The sequence below is a fragment of the Corvus hawaiiensis genome, chromosome 25 (genome assembly GCF_020740725.1).
Source record: "Corvus hawaiiensis isolate bCorHaw1 chromosome 25, bCorHaw1.pri.cur, whole genome shotgun sequence".
In the NCBI taxonomy this organism is placed as follows: domain Eukaryota; kingdom Metazoa; phylum Chordata; class Aves; order Passeriformes; family Corvidae; genus Corvus; species Corvus hawaiiensis.
In genome coordinates, this window is record NC_063237.1 from 2191111 (window position 1) to 2205148 (window position 14038).

At 45.7% G+C, this 14038-nt stretch overlaps 1 protein-coding gene across 6 annotated transcripts in view; it reads left to right on the forward strand.

Annotated features, from left to right (window-relative positions):
* The window catches only part of PKNOX2 (PBX/knotted 1 homeobox 2), an 86362-nt gene that overhangs the window by 34210 nt on the left and 38114 nt on the right, over window positions 1-14038 (forward strand). The window contains exons 2-5 of one of the 6 annotated variants that reach the window (XM_048328655.1): window positions 5220-5281; window positions 6670-6754; window positions 9545-9661; window positions 13844-13995. The gene's annotated coding sequence lies outside the window, so the exon portion shown is untranslated. Of the gene's footprint in view, window positions 1-5219; window positions 5286-6669; window positions 6755-9544; window positions 9662-13843; window positions 13996-14038 lie in introns of all 6 variants that reach the window. The other 5 variants (XM_048328657.1, XM_048328656.1, XM_048328658.1 and 2 more) reach the window with 5 other exon arrangements.

Here is a 14038-nt window from a genome sequence, read left to right on the forward strand (position 1 = left end):
TCTGGTGTTTAGGTGTTTCCTCTGATGCTGATGGAAAGGTTGGAGGAAGGTGCTCTCCTTTCACTCATCTCTCTTGGAAGTGGTGGGGAAGAGTCTTGTAGTGGATTGTCAGGGTTTGGGTTGGAATGCCCAAAAGGTGGTGGCCATCTGCAGCTGGGGGAGGTGGAAGAAGGTGTTACTCCTTCTCATGGTTCTTCTTTCATCATCCCAATAAAGAAAAACAAACCCCTCCTGTTTTAGAGTTTATCTTTGGGTCCTCAGGTGGTTCCAATCAGCATCTCAAGTGGAAATCCTCAGTTTTTTTCCCTGATAAGCTTTTACCCTCTGACTTTTTCTCACAGACTGCTCCTCCTGGAATAGACCTCGCAGCCTCTCTCCACAAGTTAGAACTAAGAAATATTTAATAAAGAGGCAATTTAAGCTTTGGGGGAAATTCCTTATGAAAAATTGCCATTTCCACTGGGTCACACAATGGCTCTTTAGAAAGATCTCAAGTTTGACCAGAATTGATGGCCAAGGCTACAACTGCAGAGTGTGCTTTCCACCCAAATTGCCAAACGAGGTTATAATTAGTCTCTGGGGATTTCTTGCAATATCTGAAATCACTTAATAGTGGCATTTGATTTTTATGGCAGTCTTTAGGCAGTTGGCTTGAGTCCTGCTTCTACACAGGGTAGTCATCAATGCAGGGCTGGGTCTTCTCTGTAGGATCAACATTTTATTCTTTGCCATTGTAGTCATTAACTCAGGGCTGGGTCTTTGAAGGGTTAATGAGTTACCTGCTGCTGTTGTAGTCATCAGTACAGAGCTGGGGCTTCTCTGAAGGGTCAGTGTTACTTGTTGATGTTGTTTAATAACAGCTCAAAATGTGTCAGTAAAGGCTTCATAACCACAGTGGCTGCGGGAAGTAGAGCATCTATTTTCAAATTCTTTCCACGATTTGCCCTTTTCTTGCTTCAAATTTGACTAAAAATAAGGAAATTCTCGAATTGCAATGGAAAGAAAGTACCGCAAAATGATTATCTGGGAATGTCTTAATGTTGAATTTTTGGGCATGAACTTTATGGCTTCCGTTCATTTTCTTTCAGTATTAATCAACATGAATTAGCATGTCAGTGGTGTGGGTTGACACAGCACCTGACAGTCCACAGAGTAAATGCCACATCCATGCTTGCTCTTAAACTGCCAGCTTTCATTCTGATGGAGAAAATCCTGCAAACGTGCATCTTTCCACGAGAAACATCAGATTTCCTGGAACTGCGTTTTCCATGGAAGACCTCTGATTTTTATCGATGTGCACCGAGCACGGCCATGGGTACCAAGGGGTACTGATCACATGCAGCTCAAATCTATCACAGCCTTACTGCAGGCTATTAATAGTTTATTAACTCCATTTAAACTCTGCCTTAATGCTCCTGGTGTGACAAGTGTCTCTGCATAGAAATTATTAAGAAAAGACGGTTTTTAATCAAATTATGGAGCGGTGCTGAGACATGTATGCAACCCACACTGTGCCCTGTCTAGCCACATTTCTACAGATATTCTGTGTATGTTTGCATGCAATATAATATTGATTCTGGGGGGATATGCTCCCTTGTTATGTAGGGATCAAACTATCACTGGAAAAGAAATGCTTCTCGGGAGGTCATTTCCAGCTGAGCCAACCCAAAGCCTGGGGTTTTGCATGAGCAACCAAGAGAGGACTGAATTTTGCAGGGGTGAATATTTGAAGCTGAACGTCTTAGAGTAACTGGGTAGGGGAAGGCCCTGAATTTTAGAAATCTGTTCCCATCACAAGCAAAGAAGAGTTTTTTTGGCCTGTTCCTACCTGTGGGGAGACTCAAAGTTTGAGGAAGGGCGTATGGATGGTGAAAAATTTTGCAGTGCTGGAAGATTTATGCCTCAGAGATGGGAACTTATATTTGCTCTTATTGCTGCTCCCCTCATTTAATCTCAAGCACTCCCTTCCTGCCCAAACACAGAAAAATACTTTAAAAATTCCTTTTCTGCCCCTCTTTTCACTATGCTGTGATGTTTTTTTGTCTCCTGTTGGTCCCTGCATATGGAGAGTCAAGCCGGGACATTAATATTGATGCCGACCTCGGTTGTTAGGAGCTGCATTTCCGAGTGTGCCGGCAGCATATAAATACTATTACGGGGTAATTAGCGAGCCTCATACTGAGGTTGGATTGAGCAGGGCTTGGTGTCCTACTTTTGGGATTGGGCTTTGGGTTTTTTTGTATTGGGCTATTGGGGTTTTGCCCCAAGAAGGAGCCAGAGAAATGGAAATCCCAGCTCAGGAGCACCTGGATGCTCAGTGAAACAGAAAGAAGCGAAACAGAGAGGAAAAAAATGGAAGAAGAAATATCTTCCAAGGCTTTATCTTTTGGAAAACCTATTGTATTTGAAATACAAAATAATAATTTTTGAGTTTCCTATTAATTTTCTTTTTTGTTGTTGTTGTTGTTTCCATCCCTTCTTGCTGGATTTCTAGGTTAGCATTTTCTCTTCCCATGATGCACTTTAATTTTACTCTTCTGGTGCTATAAAAGTTTGGAAAAGCTTCAGTGTTGCCAAAGGGCAAGTACAACCAGGATTCTCTGGTTGGATGCACCTGAAAAGTGGGTACTCCTTGCATTCCTCACTCTCCAGCCCTTTCTGGATACAGGAAACCCTTTTATTTTATTCTCTCCCCCATTCACTTCTCCCCAATAAATGCAAGAAGGGTTTTTCTATCTAGACGGGGATGGGGAGACATCCCCAGGGTCACCAGATCCTTCCCTTTATCCCATAGTGCGGCTTTGATTGAAACACCATGTGAATAATTTAGGGGTGTTTTGCATCTTTTATACCTCTGAACTTCCACTAAAAGGGGTTTTGAGTTGCTGCTGCCGGCGAAATAGTGTCTGAAGGTGAAAAACCCCTCAATTTTACATGAGCTAAAAGGGCTGTGAATGGGGAGTTGGGCTTTGCCTCTGAAGTCAGGTAGGTGTAACGCATGAATTTCGGGAGTTAGCACGGGAGGAAAGCAGTGGCTCCCTGCTTTGGGGGGTAAATCACTGCAGCTCGCTGGGCCTCGGGGGATCACTGCAGCTTTTGGCATCGCTGCACCTCACTGCACCCAGGGTTGCAACCCTAGTTTCTTGCCCCATGTTACTGTCCCCCTTTTTCCTTTTTAATTGCAGCTCAGTTGCTGGCTTTCCCTCAGCATGGGGGCTTTTTGGGTCAATTCATCCCATTTTCAGACCTCCTCATTGGCTGAGGCTTTTAATAGTTTTGCTAGGAGGGGGCACAGCCTCGTTAGTGGCTTGCCAGCGGGAACGTGCCTGTATCCCCCTGCTTTTGGATGCTCGCAGAGGACTTTGATGGCACTGAACTGAAAGAGAGGAGGTTTAGAAATCAGGAAGAAATTGTTCCCTGTGAGGGTGCTGAGGCCGTGGCACAGGTTGCCCAGAGAAGCTGTGGCTGCCCCATCCCTGGAAGAGCCCAAGAACGGGCTGGACAGGGCTCGGAGCAAGCTGGGATAGTGGAAGGTGTCCCTGCTGATCGCAGGGAATTGGAATGAATGATCTTTAAGATCCCTTCCAACCCAGACCATTCCGGGATTCTCTGATTCTCTGACTTTTCCTTTCAGGGCTGACTGCCTCCCAGGGCTGCGTGAGCATCAACATGTGGGCTTGACAGGGTGTCTGTGTCAAGCTGCTGGAAAAGATTTAAAATTCCCGAATAATTTCTTTTCCGCGAAACAAATGAATCTTCAGAAGGGCCTTTCCTCACAGTTGCTAAGCCATTTAATTTATCTGAGTCATTTACAATTTGTGATGGGCCTGTTAATAGCCTGATGTGGGGGATCAACATCACTTAGATGTGCGGGTTGTTTTCTTTCTTTTTTTCCCTTTTTCTTTTTTTTTTTGGCCTTTTGGGTTTTAATTTCTTGCTGGATTTGCCCCCAGAGGCACAAAGCTGTTCGGGAAACGTCAGCTCTGTCTCCCCAGCCCCTTTGTCATGCTGGTGCAGCTCGGGCTGAAAGCGCAAACCGCAGCCCACCCATGGGGACGTGCTGCCCTGCTACTACTTAACTGCTTCAAAGTACCTGTCTGTGATATGAAACATGCCATAAAATGAATATATTCCAGATGTCCCAGCAAATTCCCCTTAGCTCCACAATCCACCTGAAGGCAGTCGACACAGCAAGGTTCCTTGGTCCCTGCTGCCTCACTCACTGCTGAAAGGAGCGCAGTGGTGGCTCGTTTGGGGTTGCAGTTTGGGAGGTGGCCATTACCAGACCAGGGTAATGCCCCCGGGTCCTGCTCCGTGCAGCGTGGGGTGAAGACTTCAGCCACTGATGGCCCAGGGGGTGATTGCCCTCCATGGGATTGGGGAAGATGGGGTTTGCATCCTTAAGTTTGGGGGGGTCTTTGTCCTGGAGGGGATTTCTCTCTCCTTGGAAGTTCTCCATTCTTGGGGGATCTCCATCCTTGGAGTCTGCAGAATCTCCATCCTCAGGGTTGTGAAGGTACTTGGGTTTTGAGGATCTACATCATCAGGGTTGGTGGATCCCCATACTCAGGGTTAGGAGCTCTCTCCTTGAACTTTGTGAGTCTCCATCCTTGGGTTTTGGAGATCTCCATTTCCAGGGTTGGGAGATCCCCTTCCTTGTGGCTGGGGGAATTCCCAACCTTAGGGTTAGGTGGATTCTTCCTTGTGTTTTGCGGAGCTCCATCCCTGAGGCTTGAGCATCTTCACCTTCAGAGTTGGGAGTGTGTCTCCATCTTTGGGATACGGGGATCTTCTTCCTTGGGTTTAGAGGAGAATCTTCGTCCTTGGGGCTGGCAGAGACATCTGGGGTTGGCAGACCTCCATCCTTGAAGGTTCTCCATCTTCAGGGTTGGGCGATCTCCGCCCATGTCTGTCCATGGAGGGAGGACCTCTGTCCTCCCTCCTGGATGAAGCCACGACCCACAACCTCCTCCATACCACAACATGCTCAGGGGCTATGGGGGGTGTCTAGCCAGGCTCACACCCTTGGACAGCTGCTGTTTTGGGATGATTGGAACCTCTGTGAGCAGAGCAGGTTCCCAACCTTCCAGCCAGCTCAGCAAATATGACCTTGATTTATTTAAAAGCTTCAGAGAGAACATGTTGGGGTGTGTGTTTGCTGTTGGATTGGGTATTTCCAGGAGACACAGCCAATAATTTCCTTGGTATGCTCTGTATAGGTCCTGGTTGGCTGGGAGGACCATGGAAAAGCTGGAATAACAACCATGTAGAAGGCAATGAAGTAGGTACAAAAGCTAAAATTACTATTCATCGCTAATACATTGCATGGCACTAATTAATTTTTAAACAGCCTCGCTGGGGACCTCATTGCTAAAACATGATGTTTTCTTCTCTGGAGCTATAACTGTTAACTCCAAACAAAGCAGAAGAAAGTCAGGAAGGATGAGGAACCGCAGGTCCATTAGACTGCATCCGAGTTGCCTGCTCTGATGGCCAAATCTGAGGGCTGCTGTGCCTGGGGGGATGCTCTATTACACCCCTCTGAAGGGATTTTTTTGGGCTGGGGAGTCAAATCCAGCTCCCTGGGAGTGCAGAAGTGTTGTCTGAGCTGCAAGCATGCTGGGAGGAAAGGGAAAACTATTTTTGATTCTGCTCTCACCTGTCTCACTTTACCTGAGTGTGGCTTTCCCTGAATATTTTTAACCGTATTTTATTACTGGTCTCTCAGACTGGGGGATTGTTGTCATTGCACTCACTCACATGTGAGTTATTTAACTCAGTCTTTGTAAGTGTGGAGAAAAGACTTTCCTCAACGTTTTCATTGCTGCTGACATCTAGATCAACACCCAAAGATATTTATTTGACATTTCCCATTTCCAATTAATATCTGAAATATTCCTCCTAAAATGGTCTGAGCTGGTAATGCTTTATCTTCCATTTAATGTTTAATTATTCTTTAATTATTTGGACACTTTTCTCATCACCACTTTGAGTCCACCTATGAATTCCAGCCTTTTGAGTTTCATCACCTCTGGAAGAAGGGAAATTCAGCAAGCTTCTGCTAAGTTAATTTTAAAAAATGTATCAAGTTCAGTAGTTTTACTTACACCTCTCTGTTTACCTTCTTTATTTTAAAATTAGGAAATGTGGTGGCTTGGGGCAAATTTTTTTTTTTCTATTCTCTGAGTCTGATGGTACAAGGATCTGGCCTGAGCCAGGCTGGGTGTAAAAAATGACAACTGCACCATTGAAATAGTGGTTTTTTTGCTGTTGGAGAGAGGCTTTGCTGTGTGCCGGTAGCAGCCCTGGGGTCACGGAGGGCTGCGACCGAGGGGAGCACAGGACCCCCCCAAACGGGGTGATTTCTGTTTCCATATGGAAAAGGGATGTGGCATCTGGTTTCACTCCCAGCAGCTGGCAGCTTGAAGCCTGTGTTTTGCATGGTGTGGAGTAAAGAGAAAATAAAGTGTCGAATTGTTTGGCATTATCAAGGATTTCTGCTCCCCAGGACTCCTGCATAAAGAGATGGAAATTTTAGCTGCTGGAGCCAAGAAACACACAGAAGTATATGAATTTATTACATTTTATCTCATTCCCTTGCAAACAGCACTGGAAATGTCAAAAGATCATCTATTGTTTCATCGTTTAGAAAGAATTTTTGTTTTCTAGTTGTAATTTCCTTGATGCCTGGCTGTGGGGAAGGAAGAGAAATTGGAGCAGGAGCTGGCAGGGCTGCGGCAGGTTGAACATGCAGGTTTGTCTGGCCATGGAGCTACATGCATTTAAATTTCTCACATCCCAGGTTTTTAATTTAACAAATGTAATTAAGGCTGGGGTAGGTACTCGGATTATTCATTTACTCCAGATGGAAAAAATTAAATTGAATGCAAATTCCGTAATCAGACATGAAGTTGAGGATGTTGGACGTGATGGGGAAGTGTCAGCACATTAATCGGACCGCTTTCCCTAAACAGCACCCAAATCTAAGAGCCAGGGATTATTTGAATAATTGAGGTGGCATTTGATAAGATATCTGATTGCTGATATCTCCTTAAGACGGAGCCCTAATTGTAATTCTCCATCAAGAAGGATTAATGTGTGCAACAGAATGCACTGGGAGTAGTGTGGTGTCAGACTCCCTCCCTTGAGGTTTGGTTTTTTATCAAGGGCTGCCATGCCCAGGGAAGGTGCCAAAGTGATTTATCGCTTCTCCTGTTACTTTATCCATGTGCCAGGAGGTCGTCAGGTAGCACAGCTTGGCACTGGGGATCTGGGCATCCAAGGCTGCCTGAGTCCCACAGCCCCAGAGTTGGGTCTGTATTTTGGAGGTGCCTCCCATGACTGGAGACGGATGCGTTGTTGCATCTTAATGGCCCTTCTTCGTGTCTTCAGGGCACAGTTAGACCCCCTTTTTCTCTGGAAAAAGGAGACAAAATGGAGACACTGCCCCAACTTCAGCAGAAGACCATGTTGGAGGACCGTGACCCCATCCACGACCCCAGTTATCCGATGCTCTTGGAAAACTGTTGGGGGTTGATGGACATTGACTCCCAACTCAGTCTTGGCAGGGATAGAGTTTGCAGAGTCTCAGTCTTCTACTGAGACTACAAACCAGCTGCCACTCACTTGATCCCCTTTCCTCTCCCCTTCTCCTCCTGGAGAAGAGAACTGGAGGCACAAAAGGCAAAGATCATCATCAAAAAGATGGGTTGAGATAAGAACAATTTACTGGAAACAGGAAAGAGAGAAGAAAACAAACAGTAACAGCAAGAATGCTAATAACAACAGTGTACCAAAAAAGAGAGCGATTCACATATAAAAATGCTCACCTTGCAGCTAGAGCTGCTCCCTTCGGCTGGGAAGAGAGTCCCTTTCCTGCCCTTCCCCCCAAAATGATGTGAAGTGGTGTAGAATAACCAGGTCCTGGCCCTGACCCCTCCCAGCAACTGCAAAAATTAACCCTCTCGTGGCTCGAACCAGGACAGGTACCAAGAGGATTTTCCACTCATTCTGGCAGCAGACACTCGGTCATAATCATAGAAATATTTTCTTTTGGAGTCTGTTTCACTGCCAGTGCCATTGGCTACTCTTAAAACCAGGCATGGAAGGGTGGGAAGAGAGGGGTGGGCTTTCCTCCTTGAATCCCACACCCTGAGTGAGATTAGAAAGGATTTAAATTGCTGAAATGACAATTAAAAAAAATACTGATATATCCATGTTGAAGATCCAGTCTTGTAAACAAATCATCATCATGGTCTTTCCTTCTTCCTTCCTCTATCTAGCAGCAAATGAAAAAAAGAAAAGGGAAAAAGATGAAAGAGGGCAAAGGAAGAAAGCTTGAAAGAGTTTGCTGACGGGTTTTTTTGGTCTATTTGAGAGCTTGAATATTTTGAAACAAACTGTAAATGGAAATTCTTCCCTGTGAGGGTGAGGAGGCCCTGGCACAGGGTGCCCAGAGAAGCTGTGGCTGCCCCTGGATCCCTGGCAGTGCCCAAGGCCAGGCTGGACGGGGCTTGGAGCAACCTGGGATAGTGGAAGGTGTTCCTGCCTGTGGCAGGGAGTTGGAACAAGATGAGTTTTAAGGTCCCTTCCAACCCAAACCATTCTGGGATTCTCTGATTCTGTGTAATAAAAAACCCCCATGTGTTGGGGAGAAAATAATCCTTAGCCCTTCTGCAGTCAGTGGTTTGCCCAGCAGTGATGAGGATATATTATATTTTTCCTGTCTCTAAAGTAAAATGAAATGCAGAGATTTTTCATTTTTTCTCTTTGTCCTACAATCCCACCTCCTTCTGTGGCCATGTGCCAGTGGCCACCCCGGGTGGATTGGGTGCACGGAGTGATTTTAGCCAAGCTCTGGACAGTGCATTCACAACCAGAAAGGTGCTATTTCCCCTCAAAAAAAAAAACCCCAAACCCCAAAAACCACTAAACCCCCCCCAACCAACCAAACAAACTCCCAACTTAAATCACTTGAGATGAGTTGGGTGTTATCTTAAGGTTGCAAATTGCTTGTTTGCTTCTCCAGCTGGAGCTGTTAATTCAGAACAATTAACACACCGTTTAAAACCCAGACAAAGCATATGGAGGCAGTCCTTGGGAAAAGAGCCTGTTTGGGATGGAGTGCCTCAACGTGAAATAGGAAGGATAACTCCAGTTTGTCTTTCCTCTGAGATTCTGGCAGGTGTTGTGGGAAATGACACAAAGAATTTAGCCCCCCCAAACCCCAGTTGGGTGCTAGGTTGAGTGATGCTCAAAGCAAGAGCCAACTGGGTCAATAGAGCCAAGAAGAAATAAAGTGTTCTTAGGATGAATTTACCACTGAGACAGTGCCTTCACCCTCCTGTTCATCCTTCAAATATTTCTTCTTGATGAAGAAATAATGAATCCTAGAGTCAATCCTAAAATAATGCCTATATTTTTTTATTAGCCCCTTTGCAATGCTATGAAACACCTCCCTGACTCCATCCTTTAGGCCTTTTGCAGTGGCATTTTGGACACCTGCCATTTATTTTCTCAGGTTCCCTTTTGATTTTTGATGCAGGTGAAGAACAAAAGCCTAAATCTGGAAAGCAACCCTGAAATACAGCAGTTCCACCTTCTTAAAATACTGATGTGAGCTCAACCTGCTTAAAATGTCCCTGGGTCAAGGAGCAAGGAGGTGAGCTCATTGCTTTTCCACAAGGACATAAACCACTGTTAGAATTTTATGGGATGCTGTAGAAAATACTGCAGCAGTTGTTGCATTGTTGCAGCCCAGTGGTGGCTTTTACAGGATGATCCATCCTTTCTTCCATCCTTGCCTCCATGTGTCCATGTATCTTTTCACCACGCATGTTCATCCATGACTCTGTGTGTCCATACATCCTTGCATCCATGAATCCATGCATCCTTGCATCCAATCCACCCGTCATTTTTGGCCATATACTTCTGACCACAATTGCACACAAATTTTATTAAGGGCAGCCGAGAATCTTTTTTTTTTCATGTGAAAAAAATCCAAGTATTTTCCTCCGAAACTTTACAGGAATTGGCATGGCTGAACGTGCAGCAGCTTTTTCCATCCCCTACAAATGATGGGAAAATATGCTTTTCCATCTCAAAGTTGGCACTAGGATTCTGGGGTTGGGGACCACTGTAACATGGGCCCCCCAAAGCCTTCATCTGCCTGAGCTGTGAAAGCCAAGCAGGTCATCTCTAAGAGCTTTTTCTGCAAACCCTTTCCTGTTATTCCCCCATCCGAGGATGGATGTAGGCAGCATCGGCAAATCTGAATAACTAATCAGAGTCCTCATTAACCCCCCACTGAGATGCTCAAACATTCACTTTGCTGTTTGTGAAGCAGGATAAAAAAAAAAAAAAAAAAGGGAAAAGGGAAAAAACCGTACAAGCCACCCTGCATTAAAATTGATGTGTTATTAATCCCACTGTTCCAGACCTCATGGGTACCGAATTTTCCTCCGTCTCGCCCGAGGCCAAACAGTATGGTGCTGCTTCTGCAGGGCACTTTGCCTTTCCATTATTTATCAGCACAGTGGAGAGAGGCTGCTTTTGTTCCCTGGATCCAGATGTGTTCACATGTGCATGTCTGGGGTGGGGATGTCCAGTATTTCTCTCCATGCCCTGTTTGGATAATGTGAGTCACCTACAGCAGGGCTCCACCAATACCTGTCTCTCCCAACTGTGTTTTGCCTCAAAGCAGCTTTGCTTTTGCACAAATACAAAAATATTTGGGTGTGTGGGCACATCTCAAATCTTTCACTCTCTCAGAGAAAGGGTGGGGTTTGTGCATCACCAGTTTTTCTTCTGAAATGAAAATGCTGTATTCCTCTTTGCCCCTTTGAGCATCCCCAACACTTGGCCGCAGCCCTTACCCAGATGCTGGAGATGCTACAGAAATTGCACTGTGTGGGGAAAACCCCAACACACCAAAGGTTTTTGTCACAAAAGTCCTCATTGCAGATGGCAGCAGGTGTTGCAAAGGTATATCACGATCATCCCTTGGAGCTCCTTAAAGGGTTAACTGAAATTTGAGCTTTGATTTCTGTGTTTGTACTGTTTTTCGCGCCTACAGGGTTTTTCTTTGGTTATCCCCACGGGTGTGGAGTTTGGGGCCAGTAGAGCTTGCTGCTGGGCATAGTGTGAGGTATAAAAATAATTCAATAAAACTCAGCATTATTGGGGATTTCACTGTTTGTGGTTTCCCCTAAGTCAGAGGAGCTGGCATTAAGTTTATTAAAACGTGGTAGTCACAATTAAACAGCATTGACATGATGAGGTTGGAAGCATTGTGGCCCGCTCACGTTGGAAGAAACAAAGTGACTTGCTGGGAAGAGCCTTCTTGCTTTAAAATCCTACACTTTGTGCAAAAATCCTGAATTTTGTTTTGCTAAATGTCAGCTTTATTAGCATTCCCTTACACTTCATTAAATCTTTATTAACAAGGATGCCCTTGGCTTTTTGCACCCGGGGTACAGGCTGCCATCCCAGGATACTGGGCTCCCCTCTCTGCTGTTGGATGCTATTCAGGTCGACTAGATCAGGATTCAGGGCATTTGGGGGGATTGATGACTTGTCAGAAATGGTGTCTCATTCATGACCCTCGGGCAGCTGCTGAATTACAGCCATGAGCGCCTGGGACACCATGGATCTTGCTGCCTTGCATTGCCTGTGGTGGAGCATCTTGAAGGAGGCATCTCCTCCATTCCCTTTCGCATCGGGAGGACTTCAAAGGCCTTTGCTAAACTTCAAAGGATGCCTTTTGAAGTTGCTAAAAGTGTGTGCCAGCTCAAAAAGACTCCTTTCTCTCTCTGCAAGGGTGTTCAGGGAGATGTCCCTGGTGGGGTTGGCTCTTGGTGTTCTTCATGATGGGGACAAAAGTGGCATCATTTCTGCAGAAGTTGCAAATGTTTTTGTCCTACATGCATGCAGCATCCAAGACCTCAGGCCTGACCACGTCCAAGGATGAAAATCAGTCTGCCAGTCTATCAGAGCACTTTTAAGTGACAGAGCCTTATTTCTGCCTCTTTTCCCCCAGTCCTCACGTTTTGTTCACACAGCAAGCCCAGATGACAAAAGTCTTTCCTGTGTGATAAAAAAAAGTCTTTATAGGGATGAAGGACTGGTGCAAAACATGAGCTTTTTCATCATGATGCCAGGACAAATCCAATGAAAATCAAATCCCCGGTTCACTACAGGTATTTGGCATCAGCCCATTCATGTTCCTCTGAGGCATGAGCATAAATTCTTTACCAGAAATAACCATTAATATTTCACCTGCTGTTGTGGTGGAAGAGTTCTGGACTCAGGCCCTTCTGAGCACTTAGTGTAACCCAGATTAGGTCTCTCAATCTCTCAGCAGGACCTGCACTGGCCTGAGAAGTCAAGAAGCACCTTTCACCAAGTTTTCCACGGTTGGAGGTTTCTGCCGTGTTTTGCCCCGAGATGACCCCGTTCTTTCCATATCTCTCCTTGGGCAATGACCTTAGGCCAGGTTTCCAGAAATGGCACTTCCTATGCGAGCTTCCCCATGTAACTCTCTTGGACCCATGTTCCTGGCTGAGATGATGAATGCCTGCTGTGAAGGCCCAGAACTGCAGGTGGTGTTACTGCCTGGGGTTTGGGGTGGAATTAAAACCAGGGGAAACAGTTCTCATGGATCTCCTATCTGGCCTCACCACACGAGCCGTAGCTCTCTGCTGGTGATGCATCCCTGAGGTGTGTCGTGGGGATCTGAGGAGCGCTCCGGAGGTGCAGGTATCTGAGATGGGTATTGGGCATCTGAGGAGCTCCTTGGAGGTGGTGTGCAACTGGAGGTGCATGTATCAGAGGTGCATTCAAATCAGCAGTTCAGCACATGGAGGTGTACATACACGTGTCTGTGTTAGGCACAGATCAGCAATCCGAGGAGCTCTGGAACAGGTTACACGTATCAGGGGAGGTATATTGGATGTGTATTGAAATCTGAGCAGCTCTCTGGAGGCGACACGTATCATGGGACATCTATCAGAGCTTTGAGGAGCTCCCTGAAGATGATGTGTGCCTTGTCAGATGATTGTCTGAGATTTGAGGAGCTCCAGCCTGGTGCCATGTATCAGAGCTGTGTATGTCAGGTGTGCCTTGGTGAGGGGCTGTCGAGGGTTGGTTTGTATCGAGGTGATACATCAGTGGTAGACTGGAGATTGGAGGAGCTTGGCAGAGGTTGTGTATATCGAGGGGCATATGTTGGACTATATATATATAATATAAGGGATTTGTATTGGAGATCTGAGGAGCTCTCTACCAGGAGATATATATCAAGGTAGATATATCAGACATATATTGGAGATCTCGGGTGATGTTTATAGACACACAGGTAATATCTGGAGGTGATGTATGTAGAGGGACGTTCATCAGATGGATATTGAAGATCTGAGGGGCTCACTAGGGGTGATATATATGGAGAGATGTGGTGAATTTTATCTCTTGTATTCCTTTTTTTGCAGTCAAACACAGAACACCCCTGTGTCGGTGGCTGTGCTGGTCCTTGCTCAGCCCATCTTCGTTTTTCCACTGAAACTGCTGAGATGGGCCTAGAAATCCCAGTCCCATAAAGGCCAGATTCTTGGTAGTTGTAAAATCATCTCTACCATATGGATGGACTTCTCCTTATTAAACCGTGTCTGGGAGCTCCCCCATTTCTGGTAGTGGCTGTTCCCCAGTTCACTCTGTCTGAGCCCAAGTATAAAAACACATTTACACACAAGCAAGGATTGTAATTAACCAGGGAAATGGCAACATGAAATGGGGGCACAGCCAACAGCAGTGCTGTTTCATTCCTTTTTCTCTTTTCTCTCCTTTTCAGACCCAGATTGTACCAGTAACCCTCAGTGTGATCCCCTGACGAGCTTTTGCCACCGACCAGGAGTCAAAAAGGACGGGGCAGGACTACATTGACCTCCATCCTCTGTGGACAGACCAACCACAAGCACACCTGCGTTTTCTGGACATATCTCGGTTCGACCTCTAAAAATCTCATTTATTTTTTCTTTTTTTCTGG